Here is a 17,496-nt window from a genome sequence, read left to right as displayed (position 1 = left end):
CAGCAAAATTTTTGAAATGCTGGTAAATGCTCTAAAAAGGGGACTGCAGTGACATCACTCGGGTTGGTATAACATAGTTCAATAACTCACCACCATGGATTTTTTCTTATGACAGACCATAAAAATTCTTAGTAATATTTTTGCATTAATATAATTCATAAATTGTTATTCCCATATTTCAATAGTAATTATATAACAATTAAGAAAATTAAAAGTATATTTTATTTAGAATATCATATTAAAATATTTAAAAGAAAACCACAGAATTTGAAAAAGGAATGTTCAAGAGCTATATAAACATTATGTCCATTTTGAACATTAAACTTTAATGTTACATAAGATATATTGATGTATTAGGGTTGGATAATCATTAATGGTCCCGAAAATGTGATGTGGTAGACAAATGCATGTGGAAATCTGTTTATATATGAAACAATTGCATAAAAATAAATGTGAACAAAAACACAAGAATTTCGACACTTACTGAACAGCTCAACTAAATCAGAACTTTCTCTACTAGCCTTCAAAGTTGTAAAGTTGTGAATCACTTCAGTGAAATCAATTCCTTTTACCAGTCCACTTTCAATTGATATTTCAAAATCTGAAAGCCTCATTGTAGATGACAAATAGTTTTTTATACATTACAGCTTTGAAAAATTCCTGTCACATGAAGTCACAAACACAAAAATTGTCTAAAATAATTTTAGGCTTAGTGAAAAGGTTGGGAGAGATTCGACAAAATTTCAATCAACTATGAATATCAAAATCCCTAATGTTGTCCAGTCTTTGGTTTCTTCCAGAAGTAGAACCAAAAACAGAAAGAGATTCTTCCAATTTCTGCTGCTTTCATGTGCCTTCCCAGGCTTGGCATTTCTATTAAAAGCTAACTCTTGAATACCTTGTCGTAGAAAGTGGTCAATTTTGAAATGAATACTTTAATTCTTTTCTAGTAGCAGATATGAGACTCTTTGCTTGAATAGCCTCTACCATGGCTGCAATTTCCTTGATGGTTCTTTATCTGAGCTGGAGTTCAGAAAGAAAGCAATCAATGCACTCAAGCGTCACCCTCTTATTTTCTTCTTGCAGGCATCTCTTGCCTGCACCCCATACTTTGACATTCTCTTCCTAAACCTGGTTCATCTCTCTACTGCCATTCCACATCTATCTGGTTTTTAAAGTGTCTGTTCAATTGCATGCTCCAATAAGTGACTGTGCTTGTTCCTCGTGCAGAAAAGGCCTTAGTGTCACTAATTTTGCCATCACTTTCTGGAGAGTTAGTTCCTTCATCTGAAGTGCTGCCGTGTAAGAGTAACCACCTGAAGTTTATCACACCAGAAATATAGATATTACAGATAAGTGAAATAACAGACAGCAGGCAAAAGTCTGTGTGCTACTCCTCTCATGTCCAAATATTCACGTAGATCACAAAGAGCTCCAATAGACACCATAAATCTATCAAAGTTTTCTATAACTGGCTTACCTGCAGTATGATGAGCTGTCTAACCTTTTCAATGGCACTCTAGTACGGTCAATTAGCACATCACATCTGCAGGTGGGAGCAAGAAAGAAAGAATATAGTGTCTCAAGAATTGGCACACGTGATGCCTTTACCACAAAAGGTATTGACTGCACAAGGTAAGTGAATGTTTTATCCACCCATTAAAATTCTTGTTCTTTTCCTTAAAAAGGACTATAGAGCTCCAAGGATTCTAGCCATATGGTATCATTACCATAACCTTGAGTGAGGCACGTGATTATGTCAAATTCATCGCTTCCTAGTTTTTGCTTTGTTTCATTTTTTTGTGTGAGAACTAAGGTTGGCAATTTTTTTGTTTGTTGTTTAAAAGGAAAAATTCTAGGAAGATGTTTTTTACTTTATCTTTTCTACTGTTAATTTTTACATATCTGATCACTTTTGACAATTGGTCAGTAAGTGCTATATCAAGTATACTGCTGAACATGATCTCAAAATATGTCACAGTCTTTATTTACATAACAATATTCTCCTTCATAGAATTTGGCAGGAATTTAAAAACTCATTCAGTTGTTGGTACAAGATGAGACTAATCATGCTTTACCTTTACATGAACTTCACTTTAATTTCATTACATGTTCTTTTAACACTGGCTTATATTTTGAAAGAATCTCACCATCCCAATAAAGTTCCCTTTATTCAATTAAGATTCCCATTCCATGTGGCCACATAATGGCAGATTCTGTTTGTCAAGAAACAATGCAATATTAAACAATTTGTGCAAAACATCACTCTAGTTTTTCTTCTCCATTTCCATCAAAGCTTTCATTTCTGTGTTAATGATTTTATGCAGCTGCAGAATTACAATCAACATTTTCACATATTTTTTCCAAGTAACATAGGTGCTTTTTGGATTCAGTTTCTATCACTTCAGACATCCCATCCACATCTTGGATGTCATATCTCAGCATAAATAGCAAACAGTAGGCCACAAAAAAAGTACAAATTCTTGCTCACGAGTGAGTATGCCATTCATGTATGCAGAATTTTCTTGCCGTTTGACATCACCTTGCAAAACCACTGTTTTGAAAACGGGTGAGCATTTCATTTTGCTATTGTGTCTTGCCTTGCTGCAACACTGAGAAGTTAATCTTTTGTTCTGGAAAGAAGCACTCTGGATTTTGCTTATTTTTATCCCCCCCCAAAACTGAAACTAATATCTCCCAGAATAAAACATAGCACAAAATTTGAAAATTATTTTCCTTAACATCACTCATCTTATTCACAGTATCATGGCTAGAGTTACTTTCAACGTTCTGCTTTGCTTCAAGTCCTGCTATTTCCAGGCTTTATTCTTCTAATGCATGCTAGCATCAGAAAAATCCGCTTTATTGATTGGAAACTTTCCATGAACTCTGACCATCATCCAGTCTTTGGCATATTGAAATTTTTGTCTCTTTTGCTTCCTTTTGCTGGTATTCACTTGGCAGTACAATTAGGGTTCTTCTTCGTATATGCATGAGTTTATTCCAAACAAAACTGCTTAAATATGTCTCTGTTTCTATAACCAGTGAATGGGTAAAGACAAGTTCTCTCAGAAATAAACTTGTCTTTGCCTCATTGTTGCTAATTGTTATTAAGTTGTTTTGCACTCATAGAGGCCCTGTGTAGGGTTTTTGACACTGTAAATCTTTGCAGGAGAAGAAAGTCTCATCTTCCTCCTACCAGTTGGTTGGTGGCTCAAACTGCCCATTAGATGGTTTGCAGTTCAGTGTGTTTCCTACAGAGCCACCACTATCACATTTTTGTTGTTGTTAAATGCCACTGAGTTGGGTTTCCAAGGAAAGACTGATGGGGTTTAACCAGTAACCTAGTGGTTAGCAGTCCAGTACTTATTTTATAGGTAAAATATTCTGTACAACCAGAACAGTGGCTTTCAAGGGGGATCTACTAGTTCAGATACATTCAAGGTTTTGATGACTGTGTTTTGAGATTCCAAAGATTTTTCTCGAAGGACATAGACTTATCACACAGGCTTATTAAGAAGTTTTATGAAAATTAAAAACTGCATTGATGAGAAAAAAGATCAGAAAAAATATGCTGAGATAATTTTAATTATTACAACAATGCACCTGTTCATTCTTTGAGTAGCAAGTGCTGCTCTATGAAAATTTAATGGGAAACTTTATCCTATCTATTCTATAGCCCTGATTCAACATCTTCAGATTTCTTTTTGTTCCCCAAACTCAAAGAACATTTAAAAGTACACGATTTGGTCCTTTGAGGATACCAAAATTGCTGTTTTGGCATGGTATAGATGAAAGAGTACAGAATTGTTTAGGGAAGTGTTAGAGAGATGGAAACACAACCTTAATAAATGTCTAGAACAACATAGAAGGTATGTTGAGAAAGAACAGTTGCATATTTTTATATTTTTGTTTCATAAGTGTTTCTATAATTTTGTAGTAACACTTTATGATTTCCCATAAAAGAAAAAAAGTATGAAAACACTAACAAGAACAGAAAATAATGCGTGCGTATAGCACTTGATAAGATTCCTGGTGTGGCATTTTTGGTTAATGTGCTGGACTGTAAAGTCAGCTTGAGCTGCAAGGTCAGCAGTTGAAGCTCACCAACTGCTCCTGAGAAACCCTAAACAGTGACACTATGGGTTGGAACAGAATCGACGGCACTTAACAACAACAACAACTTAGCACTTAATAACAAAACTACATGATTCAAAGTCTCATTGTAACTGAGTAATAATGACAACTCTGAATTAGTTCATTCGAAGGTTCAAAAAGTGAATTAGCATAAAGTTGTAGCTCTGTAGGTATATTGATATATGTTAGTAGGATTTACAAAAAGTGGTTTTGTTGTTATAACTAACTGTTGTTGTTGTTAAGTGCTGTGGAACTAACAATTGGGATATTTTTATATGTTATAATACATTTTTTGTTGAAATCATGCACAAAAATATTGACAGTAATTTTGGTGTGATCCCTTAGTCTCGGTACAGTCTACAACTCCACAGTCTGTCAGTGTTAACACTGAAAGAGTAACCTCTGATTTGCATAATTTGCCAATTCTATGCTGTAAATATTCCCAGGATATCCAGTTTTAACCTACACATGTGCTGTAATTAAAAGTGAAATTGGAATGAGATGTTCAGTAACAAATTATATATTATTTCCACTATATAAAAATAATCTCAAGAATTTAAAGAATAAAATATGCCTAAAAAATGAAACAGTGTTGGGTTTTGAGTATCTATTTAATTATAAGTTTATATATTTATAGCTGTATTTGACAACAGTTTTACAAAATTCATGAGAATTAAAGTTTATTCTCTTGAGCCTGTGTGTGCAAATTCTAGCATACCTCAGACCATAGATCATTTAAAGGTTAGATTATACAATTTCCAAAGACTTTAAATGGGAGTGAAGTTAGGCAAAACACAGTCAAATATATGTTGATCTTGATTTGATAAATAGGATGAAAATGATAGATATAAGTCTTTATGAACAAAAGTCTACTTTGCAGCTATACATCATAGGAAAAACAACAACAACTGTTCCTTTCCATAATTAAGGGTCAAGGAAAAATCATTTGGGGACAAATTTCCCAAAAGCACATATAAGTTATGAGATATAGTTTTCTACATCTAATTGCTTTCATGTACTTTGTGGACGTCTTAGGCTGAGTTTTCTAGAGAAACAAAACCAGTGAAACATATCTAACAACAACAAAAAAAAAAATCTGTAGAGATTCTTATTTTCAAGGAAATGGCTTACATTTGCAGAGTCCTGGGGCTCCAGAAGAAGAGAGACAGGAAGATTCCCTCCCTTGTGTCCATTATACTGGGAACATACCACATCCGCCAAGGAAGCATACCTTCCATTGATTGCCACTCAACATAGACTTAACTATGTTTCATCACCATGGAAGTAAGCACATCCCAACCGCTAAGCCTCTTGGAATCCTAAACTAGTCAAGTTGACACAAAACGCTAATCATCACAGTAGATAAAAAAAAGATGAAGTCAGTGCCAGTTTAATGTTTTTATAATTTGAAGAGAACTGCCAAATATATTTATTCCTTATAAGAATTGGTTTGTTGTTGTTGTTGTTAAGTGCCGTCGAGTCGGTTCCGACCCATAGCGACCCTATACAGGGTTTCCGAGGGTGTAAATCTTTACGGGAGTAGAAAGCCTCATCTTTCTCCTGCGGAGCAGCTGGTAGTTTCGAACCGCTGACCTTAAGGTTCGCAGCCCGATTCGTAACCACTACGCTACCAGAGCTCCTGTAAATTCACTTCACTAACCATACATTTACTAATTATGTATTAGGAAATTATGATCATTGTTGTTGCTTTTGAGTGTGGTCATGTTGACGGATGGATTTGAACCATCAACATTTCAGTTAGTCGTGTTTATTTTTTGCTTACCTTACAGTGCCATATCAACTCAAAATTAATGTGGAGTTTTAGACCTACCTGTAGTCAAGGTTTCCCTGAAACCTCAGCTACATTTTGCCCATTCTCCTTTGGATCAATAGATATGTGAGAAAGACAAATCAGATTACTGTTGAGGCTGATGTTTAACATGGATGGTAATTCCTATGTTGCAAAAGATATGAGGAACTCTAGAGAAGGTGGCAGGGTAAAAGAATGAGCCATAATCCCTTCCAATTAAAAAGTTTTTAGAACTGATAGATAAGAGATGTAAGGATGTACAATCAAAGCTCAAATATGGATGAATGTGAGCTCTAAGGACTACTTTGTGTCCAAAATTGTCTGACCTACAGCACTTGTTAACATGTAATTAGGTGACAGGAAAAGAAAATTTAGAAGCTCATGGCTGATGATAATACATATGTAATGTATATATAATATGTAAGTCCTGGTGTGGAGCTGTGGGTTAATGCACCAGACTGCAGAGCCATTTGAACTGCAAGGTCAGTAAGTAGTTCAAGCTCACCTGCTGCTCCTTGGAAACCCTATATAGGGTCGCTATGGGTCAGAACCAACTCAATGGCACTTAACAACAACAAATATATAATATATACATTATTTATGTATATATTATAATGCAATATATATTATCATATAAATACTTACATATATATATGAATATCACATGTATAATTTATATATATTTGTTTAATATTAGAAGGTATTTAACATGTTTCTTCCAGAGTATATAAGTAATTGTTTTATTAAGTTATAACAGAACACATAGTAACCCTTATAAAAGATGTATGTTAGGAATATACCATGGGAAATTTAGAGGAAATACAAAGCTAGAAAGGCTTGCCGTCTTGAATTTAAGGGGAAATATGCATTAATCTTTAGACAAGATCATAACCATGAAGGTTATGTAGTCTCATACATTATAGTCATACGTCCTAAACACATATTCAGAAAGATCTTTAAGGTATTCTGTGATGAAAAATATTTACTTAAATATTTGTTTAAAAAGATTCAACTGAAAATCTTGTTTTTCATATTCAAATATAAACCCCTAATTCAAATATTAAATAACAATATCATCTATACATTCCTATAATGAAATGAATAGTTATTAAACTTATATAAACGTGATTTTTAAAAATCAACACTATACTATAATTGTAAAGAGAATGTTAAAAGAAAAAGTGTAGCATTCATTTCAGTCTGTAGGGGAACAAGAATAAATCACAATGAGAAATGATCTAGGATTCTGTGCTTGTTTTTATATGTAGAATCACTAAGAATGTTACAGTTAAAGACTGATACAGGTGAGATGCATAGGTGATTCAAATACAAGCCACAATGTCAGTGGTGATCTAGTTTTCAAGATGGGAAACCACAACTCTTGGTAAAAATTTTAAGCCTTGCATTAATTTAAAGGATGTTGCATTTTTGGAAATTTGCATATACATTGTAACTTTAAAAACAGCAATAATAACAACAGCTTCATTTGGATATCTGTTTCACTTAGGTTTCAAATAAAGCAAATTTAATCAGGTATTTCAGTAACCTGAATGCTCAGAAAACTATGAGTGGGATGCAAGTCAGGACCATCCTGTTCACTTCCTTCTTCTCTCCTTTCAAATTCCTGCACACTACAGGGAAGTGTTTCTCCCAAATGTCTGTGACAACTTTAAATACCTACATATATTTATAAACCATATCCTACCAGTCATACGACATCAAATGAAAATTCCTGGTAGCAGATAGTGTAATGGGAGTCAAAGTCCTTGGCTGTTAGTCCTATATTCTACTTTAATAGGAATTTGTGTGTCAGTAAATCTCTTTCCTCAATTAATAGTTGTTAGCATTAAAATTGTGATATTTTAGATAATATTCAGTTAATGAAGATCAGCGTATCATCAAATCATTAAAAGATTATTTTCTATTTACTAGTAGTAATTCTCAAATCCATTTTACTTAAAACTTATATATGAACATAATTCAATAGAATTTAATTTTACCAACTTGCATTGCTTTCAGATGTTTATCGAAGATAGCCACAATATGCAGTGGTAATTGTATTTCTACAATTTGTTGGGGTTATGTTCCATAAACCACTTAGAGCCAAAAAAGACAAAAGTATTGATTTCTTTTAGTAAATTAGTTTTTGAGTGCAAAGTGTTTGCGCATGTGAGTGCTCAACCATTTAGCAAATGACATCTTGCAGTATACTAATTGCTGTTCTGGTTAACTCAGCTCATGTATATATACCCTTAACCACCTAAAGAACTCAAGTGGGAGACGTAATTGCATCTTAAAAAATAAAAATGTAACCTTCTGTATCATTCTAAGCTTTGTTGAAAATAATAAAATAAAACAATTTTCAATAGTTTTCAAAGCAATGGCTTCCCAAACAGCAGTAACATTTTAGTAATATTTTTAAATGTCATTGTGAGTTACAAATGAAAAAAAAAAGCTTTTCTTCACAAGTTGTTTGCATTTTACAAACCTAAAGATTTTAAATTGTGCAATTTTTTTGAAAAACATTTTAAACTAGCTAATTTGATGAAAGCAGATAAAATAGTCTGCCACATAGAATTCATTTTTTTCTATACCAATACTTTATTGAAGGAGCTCAGCAGCTTAGTGGTTAGAAGTCAGGCTGCTGATCTCAAGGTCAGCAGTTTGAAACTACTAATGGTTCCATAGGAGAAAGATGATGCTTTCTGTTCCGGTAAAGATTTACAGCCTCGGAAACCCTATACAGGGTCACTAAAAGTCAGAACCAACTCCACAGCACATAATCACCACCACCACACTTTATGGGGAGTCATGATGTGGCACTGTGGCATCAAGCACTGTACCACAATGTTATGGCTCAAGCTCACCAGCCTTTCCTTGGAATCCCTATACAGTTTATACTTAAAGGCACTTAAAAGTCAAATCTCAGACACCACTCGTTTCATCAAGAATTTCACAGTATAATAACTGGAACAGACTTATAAACAGATTTTTTTTAAATATTGTATGAAATGATCACAGGCATTATGGATTCATAAATGAACATGCTTTAAAAGTTAACAAACTAAAAAACCTAAGCAACTATTAAAGATAAATCCTGGGATAGCCATAGATAGGCTTCATTATATCAGTTTATTTTAGAATTAACATAAAGTTGACAAATGGTGCCCTGATCAGTGTCCTGTGGAGTCAGGAATGGAAACAGGCTGTTTCACTGAAACACTCAGAAAACATTCTTTGTGGGGTTGCCCTGCTAATTCTCAACATGACAGATGATTGCTGTTGTGTGCTGGTGGTGGTTCTGTGCTACCGAATTGGTTCTGACTCATAGTGACTCTGTATAGGGTTTTCAAAGCTGTAAGGTAGAAAAGCTCATTTTTCTCCCATGGAGTAATTGGTAGACTTAAACTGCTGACCTTGAGCAGAAGATGGTTGAAACTGTGAAAGCTGTTAAGTACAGTCAAGTTGGTTCCCACTCATAGTGACCCTGTATATGCTTTACAAGGTGCAGCTGGTGTGTTTGAATGGCCCATCTTGTGGTTCACTGTCCAGTGCTGACCTTACAGTGCCAGAAGTACATACAAATCTACTGCTGTCTCGTTGATTCTAACTCAGGCTAATCATAAAGAACAGAGAAAACTGCTCGATAAGGTTTCCGAGGCCTTAATCTTTATGGAAGCTGTCTGCCTCGTCTTTTTCCCACTGATTGGCTGGTGAGTTTGAGCAGACAGCACTGTGGTTAGTAGCCCAATGCTTAACCCATTGTGCACCCAAAACTCACTAACATCAAGTCAGTTCTGACTCATAGTGACCCTAAAATGTATAGAACTGCTTCACAGGGTTTCTAAGACTGTAAATATGTATAGAGCAGAAAATCTTTCTAGCTACTGAACTTTAAGTTAGCAGGCCAATGCTTAGTCTGTTGTGCTACCAATTCAGCTGAAAAGGCACATAGTAGTTTGTCTGAAAGTGTTGTTCCAATTGGGTTTCCAAACTCTAAATCTTTGCAGGAGCAGAAAGCTTTATCTTTCTCCAGTGGAGCAGCTAGTGAGTTCAAACTGCCAGTGCTGTGGTTTGAAGTCCAATGTTTATCCTACTGAGCCTCCATGCTCTCTTATAAGGTGAATATGATTCCTTAAAAGGCTTGTACTAAAGTAACAAATTCTTTTATTTAACATTCTATGATTAAGTCCTAGTCCCTGGCCATCCTTAACTGCAAAGGAGGCTGAGTCTGGACTTAGTCAATGGCACTGAACCACAACATCAGCAATTAAGGGAGTCCTAGTGTAAGGAGCTCTGGTAGCGTAGTGGTTACGAATTGGGCTGCGAACCTTAAGGTCAGCAGTTCGAAACTACCAGCTGCTCCGCGGGAGAAAGATAAGGCATTCTACTCCCGTAAAGATTTACACCCTCGGAAACCCTGTACAGGGTCGCTATGGGTCGGAACCGACTCGACAGCACATAACAACAACAACAACAGTGTAATGCTATAGGATAAGCACTGATTATTTACTGCAAGTTCAGCAGTACAAACCCACCAGCAACTCCATAGAAATATTATAGAGGGTTGCTGTAAGCCAGAAATCACTAGATGGCATTTAGCAACAATACCAACAATGAAAGAAAAATGGAAAGAAGGAAGAATGGGAGGAAAATAAAACAAGAAAGAAGGAAGGAAAAAAGTAGGTGCAAATGGTAAGAATGAAAGAGTATGACTAAGAGAAAGAAAGAAGGCTGAATAATGAGGAAGAGAAAGAGAGAGAAAAGCAGGAATAAAGAATAAAAGGAAGAAAAAAAGAAATAAAGATGAAGATAGAAAATTAAGTCAGTTTGGGATAGTTTACAGCTTCTTCTTCTTAGGTGCAGAACTGTGTAGTGTTCATAGTAACCATATGAACATCATAATGAAACACTTCACAGTTCTGCTCCATCCTCACATTTTATGTCATGCTTGAGTCAGTTGCCGCAGTCATTGTGTCAGTCCATCTCATTGATGGTCTTCCTCCTCTTTGCTGACCTTCTACTTTGCCAAACTTGACGTTCTTTTCCAGGAATTGGTCTCTCCTGATAACATTTCCAAAGTATGTAAGAATAAGTATCCCAATCTTTGCTTCCAAGGAACATTCTGGATTCACATTTTCCAAGACAGACTTGTTTGTTCTTCTAGCAGTCCACAGTACTCAATATTCTTCACCAGCCCAATAATTCAAATGTCACTCTGGGTTAATACACTGGACTGCAAGGTCAGTTAGAACCTCAAGATCTATGGTTCAAGCTCACCAGCTGTTTTTTGGAAACCCTACCTAGGTCACAAGAGTCTGAACCCTCTGTAGTGCACTTAATGTCACCACCAACAGGGTCTTCTTATTCATCGTCCAGCTTTTCAAATGTATATGAGACAATTGAAAATATCTTGACTTGGATCCAGCTCACTTTAGTTCCCAAAGTGAACTGTTGCTTTCTAACACTTTGGAATTTTGTTTTGTCTTTTTTTTTCAGATTTGCCTATTGAAATATGTCCTTTAATTTCTTGACTGCTGCTTCACGAGTGTTGACTGTGGATCCAAGTAAAATAAAATCTTTAACAACTTCACTATTTTCTATTTATAATGATGTGATTTATTGATCCAGATGTGAGGATCTTCATTTATTGACATTGATGTTGTCCATAATTTGTTATGATCCACATCACTGGATACCTTTGCTTGCTCAATATAACACAAATAAACACCTTTCTGATAGTTTCTGCTCTCAGCAAAGACCCGTCTGAAGTCAGCAATGATAGCCTTAATTCCACATCCTCTTCTGAATCAGGCTTGAATTTCTGGAGCTCCTTGTCTATATACTGCTGCAGTCATTTAAAAAAAATATCTTCAGCAAAATTTTACATGTGTTGATATTAATGATATTGTTTGAGGAGTTTTCATTCTAATATGTCATCTTTCTTTGGAATAGGCACACATATGGATCTCTTCCAGTTGGCTGAACTGGTTGTTGTCTTCCAAATTTCTTGGTACACACATATGAGAGTCTCATGCACTATATCAATTTCTTCATCATTGATGTTAGTGATGGTGGGTAAATTAGAATAATAATTACATTAACTGGTTTTTCTTGTAAGTGTATGGATATTAGTCAATCACAGATATCATTGTACTTCAAGAGCGATCTTGAAATACTCTTTTTAATAATGAATGTGGTACCATTCCTCTTCAATTTGCCATTCCTGGTATAAGAAACTGTATGATTGTCTGATTCAAAATTTCCAACACAAATACATTTCTGTAAGTAATGCCTAGGAGAATATTTGGTCTTTATATGTTCCGTTTCATTTTTGAAGTTACAACTTTCCCAGATTTTTACTTTCAACATTCATGTTCTGATGATTAATGCATGTTACATAGCTGTTTCTCCTCCTTTTGAGTTGTGCCCCATCAGCAAATGACAGTACCGAAAGTTTTGCTTCATGCACATCAGTAAGGTCAACTCTACATTATAGAAGCCACTCTTCCAAGCTGTTTTTTAAGTGCATTCTATCCTGAGGGGCTTATCTTCTTACACTACATCAGACACGGTTTCACATCTATTTATCAAGTTTTCAGTGGTTAACCATTCAGGAGTGGTCTGCCTGTCATTCTTCCTCATCTGTCTTAGTCTAGAAACTCAGCTAAACTATCAGAGGTGACCCTGATGGTAATTGAAATACTAGTGGCATAGCTTTCAACATCAGAACAACAAACACATAAGTCACCAAAATATGACAAACTAACAGACGAATGGCTACTAAGTAATAAATTACATTTGTCCTGAATGTATCTATACAAATCTATTAGGCCATGAGCACCATTCTGTGGCAGCTAGACCCACATATAAAGTGGCACACAGGTTATGGGTCAAGGTGAGGTAGGACCTGGCTGCCACGGTGTAAGCGCAGACTCAGCCTCAGTCTGGGCAATGGGCAGTGGGCTATGTGTGAAGATTCAAGATGAACAATGAAGAACCTCTTCCCAAAAAGGTTTGACTGAGTGAAACAGACTTCAAAGTTACAGCACAAGATGAGTTGATTTTAAGATACAAGCTGTATGAAGCATATGTACAAGCTTTGGAGGGCAAGTACATAGACATTAACTCTGATGATGTTACTGGCTTAAGAAAAACTAAAGCAACAACAGCAAAGGTCTGCACACAGGGAAGACATCCTTATAATAAGGCTAGTAACCAAGGAACAAGAGATGCAAGAGTGTACTACTCAAATCGACTACCTCAAGGAACTTTAGCAGCCTGCCATTGCCCAACTGAGATCCACCATATTTTTCCTAAAAATGAAAGGTCAATGGCAATAGACTAAAGACAAACTGGAACAAACTCAAAATGAACTGAGTGCCTGGAGGTTCACACCTGACAAGTAAACAAGTCCTACCCCCCAGTACCGCTACCAGAAAGCTGTGGTGGGACAGCTGATTACTCATTTCCACAACAAGATGCAGGCTTTTTGAACCAAAAAAGCCACATTCTTATACTGTCCAGTTTGTAATGGTTAATGTAAAACTTACCAGACGAAGCTTGTGTTTCATTTTTTTTCTTTTCCCCTTCTTTTGCTTCAAAGCCTGATGGCATCGACCTATTTCAAAGAAGTGTCTATATCTGAAAAAAAAACAAAAAGCAACCCTTCTAGGAATTTTTGACACTTGAGAAACCTTTTTGTTTGAAAAAAATAGAGGGACAAACAGAAGTCTTAAGTCTGTGGTACACTGTGTCTTCAGACAGTTAGGAGGAATGAAAACCTAGAGATTTTAAATCCTGAATTTAACATGTAAAATTCCAGTAAACTATAAAAATAAAACATGCCTCGTTCTTACTCATGAGGATAGTGACTGTATATTTGTTTTCCAATAAGACTGTGGACTTGATGATTTGTTGTTGAACTTCTGGGTCAAAACTTGAATGAAGTAATTTTCTTTTAAAGGGTCTGTTTGTTAAAAACTAGTTTCTAATAGTTGTGAGAGAACCAACTGATAGATGTCAGTACAAACAGTTCATTCATTTAGACACTTCATTTAGGCTCTGTTACTTGATTGAGTTTAAACTCCATGGTTTTAATCAATCGTGTGTTCTTCCACTAGTTGTTAATCCTGTAGACAATCTTACTGCAGACTGAACAAACATGGAGGTGCGGTTGTCAAATCCAGGTTTGAACTGTTCGAAGCATTATAAACATTAATTCCTTGACCAGGTTCTAAATGTGTATTAGCTTTGATGAGAGATGTTGGTGTCATTTTTTCTCAATAGTGAAATTGATTAAATCCCTATTCTTTTCAACAGGCACATGTTGAAAGAGCATTGTGGAGGTGGTAATGGGGTACGTGGTCTTTCATTTTATTTGGGTCTTTTTTGTATTGCACCTATGATATTAAATGTGCCTTGAAATAAAAAAGAAACAAAAACAAAGGAATCTATTGGTAAGTCAGAAAAGATGGGTTAAGCTTGGACTGCTAAAGTAAATGTTGGTGGTTCAAACAAACCTTCTGCTCCTAAAGAGAAAGACAAGACAGTCTCATCCCTTAAAGTTTTACAGTCTCAAAAATACAGTGGAGCACTTGTACTGTGTCTTATAGTATCACTATGAGCCAGAAAGTACTCAAGAGCAGTGTGATTTTTATGGGTCAGTGCAGGAAAAGTCTCAAAGCACATACAACAAGTGAAGGTAATTATGATGAAGAAGTTGTTCAAAATATGAGTTAGTTAAAATTTTTCAAAGTGAAGAGAAAATTTATACTAACATTTTAGTGCAATCCAATTGTCTAATAAGTGGAAAGCTTATAACAGAGACTGCCTGTATAATTCTCTAACAATTTCCTGTGTGTTACTCTTAAAAAAAAAAAAAAAAAGGGAGGGGATAAGGCATTGGTTGCTTGGTTTTTAACTGCAGGCTATAAGAATTTTAATCAATAAAGTAACTTAAGCAGGTGTACTTTTTACATAAATCAATCTGGCCCTGTTTGTAGAAAAGTGTTTCAAAATGCACAGTTCTCGAAAACTTCATTTTCAGTCATCAATTAACAGCAAGCCAGAGCTAGGAGGCATTAATCATATCTTCTAAGTATTCTTAAATGGAATAATGAGGTGCATATTAGAATGGTAATATTAACAATGGTTAAGAATTTTCATCATATCCTTTCAAGAGCCACTTTTTGAGCTCTTGGTAAATGATTATATTTAGACCAGGTGATCAAGATTTATTGTAATTCCAGTCATGGTTGATGTTCAGCTGTTTCAAGAGGTAGCATATGATCAAGAGCCAATGATACTAAAGTAAGAAGTCCAAGGTGCATTGAAGAAATTGGCAAAGAACAAGGCACCAGGAATTGAAGAAATAAAAATTAAAATCTTGCAAGAAAGTAAGGCGGCACAGAAGGCACTCACTCATCTATGCCAAGAAATTTGGAAGACAACTATCTGACCAACTGATTGGAGGAGATCCATATGTATGCCCATTCCAAAGAGAGGTGACCCAAAGGAATGCATAAATCATTCGACAATGTCTTTGATATCTTATGAGAGTAAAGTTTTACTAAAAGTAATACAGAAATGGGTGCAAGCATACGTTGACAGAGAGCTTCCAGAGGTTCAAGCTGGATTCAGAAGAGGATGTGGAATGAAGGCTATCATTGCTGATGTCAGATGGATCTTGGCTGAAAGCAGAGAAAACCAGAAAGATGTTTACCTATGCTTTATTGACTACACAAAGGCTTTCAATTGTGTGGATGACATTGTGAAGTATGAGTATTTCAAAACACTTGATTGTGCTCATGAGGAATCTGTACATTGACCAAGAAGCATTTGTTCGAAAAGAACATGGGAATACTGAATGGTTTGACATTAAGAAAGGTGTGTGACAAGGTTGTATTCTTTCACCCTACTTATTTAACCTTCATGCTGAGCAAATAATCTGAGAAGGTGGGTTATATGAAGAAAAACAAGGCATCAGGATTGGAAGAAGACTCATTAACAACCTACAATATGCAGATGATACAACCTTGATTGCTGAAAGTGAAGAAGACTTAAAATATTTATTGATGAAGATCAAAGAGCACAGCCTTTGGTATGGATTGCATCTCAATGTAAAGAAAACAAAAATCCTCACCACTGAAGCAATAAACAACATTCTTATCAATGGAGAAAAGATTGAAGTTGTCAAGGACTTAATTCTTCTTGGATCATCTATCAACACTCATGGAAGCATCAGTCAAGAAATCAAAAGATGTATTGCATTAGGCAAATCTGCTACGCAAGACCTTTTTAAAGTGTTGACAAGCAAAGATATCAGCTTGAGGACTAAGGTGTGCCTGACCCAAGCCATGATATTTTCAATAACTTCATATGCATGCGAAAGTTGGACAGTGCATAAGGAATACCGTAGAAGAAATTATGCTTTTGAGTTATGGTATTGGTGGAGAATATTGAAAGTGCCATGGGCTGCCAAAAGAACCAACAGATCTGTTTTGGAAGAAATGCAGCCAGAGTGCTCCTTGGAGGCCGGGATAGCCAAACTTCGTCTCTCATACTCCGGACATATTGCCTGAGGGACCGATCGCTGAAGAAGGATATCATGTTTAGTAAGGCGGAAGAACACAGAAAAAGAGGAAGACCCCCAGTGAAATGGATTAGTAAAGTGGCAGCATCAATGGGTTCAAGTGTATCAACAATTGTGTGGTTGGCCCAGGACCAGGCAGCGTTTCATTCTGTTGTGCATAATATTTCTATGAGTTGGTACTGATTCAATGACACCTAACAACAACAACAACAATAATGTCTTGGAATATGTCCTACAAGGTGAAATGAGGCAACTCTCTAATTATCCACTAACTTAACAAAAGATCTGAACAATTCTGGGATGGCATCAAAATGTTTGAGGGCTACTACAGCCTAGTCAACTACTTCTCTGTTAGTTTGTAATACTGTGATGGCTTTTGTGCTACAGTGCTTCTAGAAGTTATGCCATTGGTATTTTAACACCAGCTGTGTCATCTATATTGGACAAGTTTCAGCAGAGCTTCCAAACAAAGACAAACTAGGAAGAAGGAGACCCAGACTACTACTGAATATTGAGCCACTGAAAACCTTATGAACAGTAATGGGACATTCTTAGACACAACTCTGAAAGATGTAAACATGAATAAAAACAGTATTTTCAGATACAGAGCTGGAAGATGAGTTCCTCAGGTTGGGAGACAATCAAAATATGACTGGAAAAGAATCATATTCATTCGAGTATGACTCAAAAGGAGTAAGCTTTCAGGATGTTCATTTCCTGATTGGGCACATCTCAAAATGAGGAGACACAGCTACAAACATGCATTAATAATTTGAACATGGAATTAATTAAGAAAAATTGAAAGTTTTAAAAATTGAAATGAAATGCATAATGATCAACATCCTAGACATTAGTGAGCTGAAATGGACCGCTATTGCCATGTTAACTCAGCTCTTCATTTGGTTTACTACACTTTTGAATTTGAATAACAAATTCAAGAGAAATAACATCTGAT

At 35.7% G+C, this 17,496-nt stretch overlaps 1 pseudogene; it reads left to right on the top strand.

Annotated features, from left to right (window-relative positions):
• The first annotated feature begins 12,932 nt into the window (after positions 1-12,932).
• On the top strand, positions 12,933-13,356 carry LOC102823431 (annotated as a pseudogene).
• The last annotated feature ends 4,140 nt before the right edge of the window (positions 13,357-17,496 follow it).

The sequence above is a fragment of the Chrysochloris asiatica genome, unplaced genomic scaffold (genome assembly GCF_000296735.1).
Source record: "Chrysochloris asiatica unplaced genomic scaffold, ChrAsi1.0 scaffold00309, whole genome shotgun sequence".
Taxonomy (NCBI): Eukaryota; Metazoa; Chordata; class Mammalia; order Afrosoricida; family Chrysochloridae; genus Chrysochloris; species Chrysochloris asiatica.
Note: the sequence above shows the minus strand (reverse complement) of the source record. Positions and strands in the feature narration are given on the sequence as shown.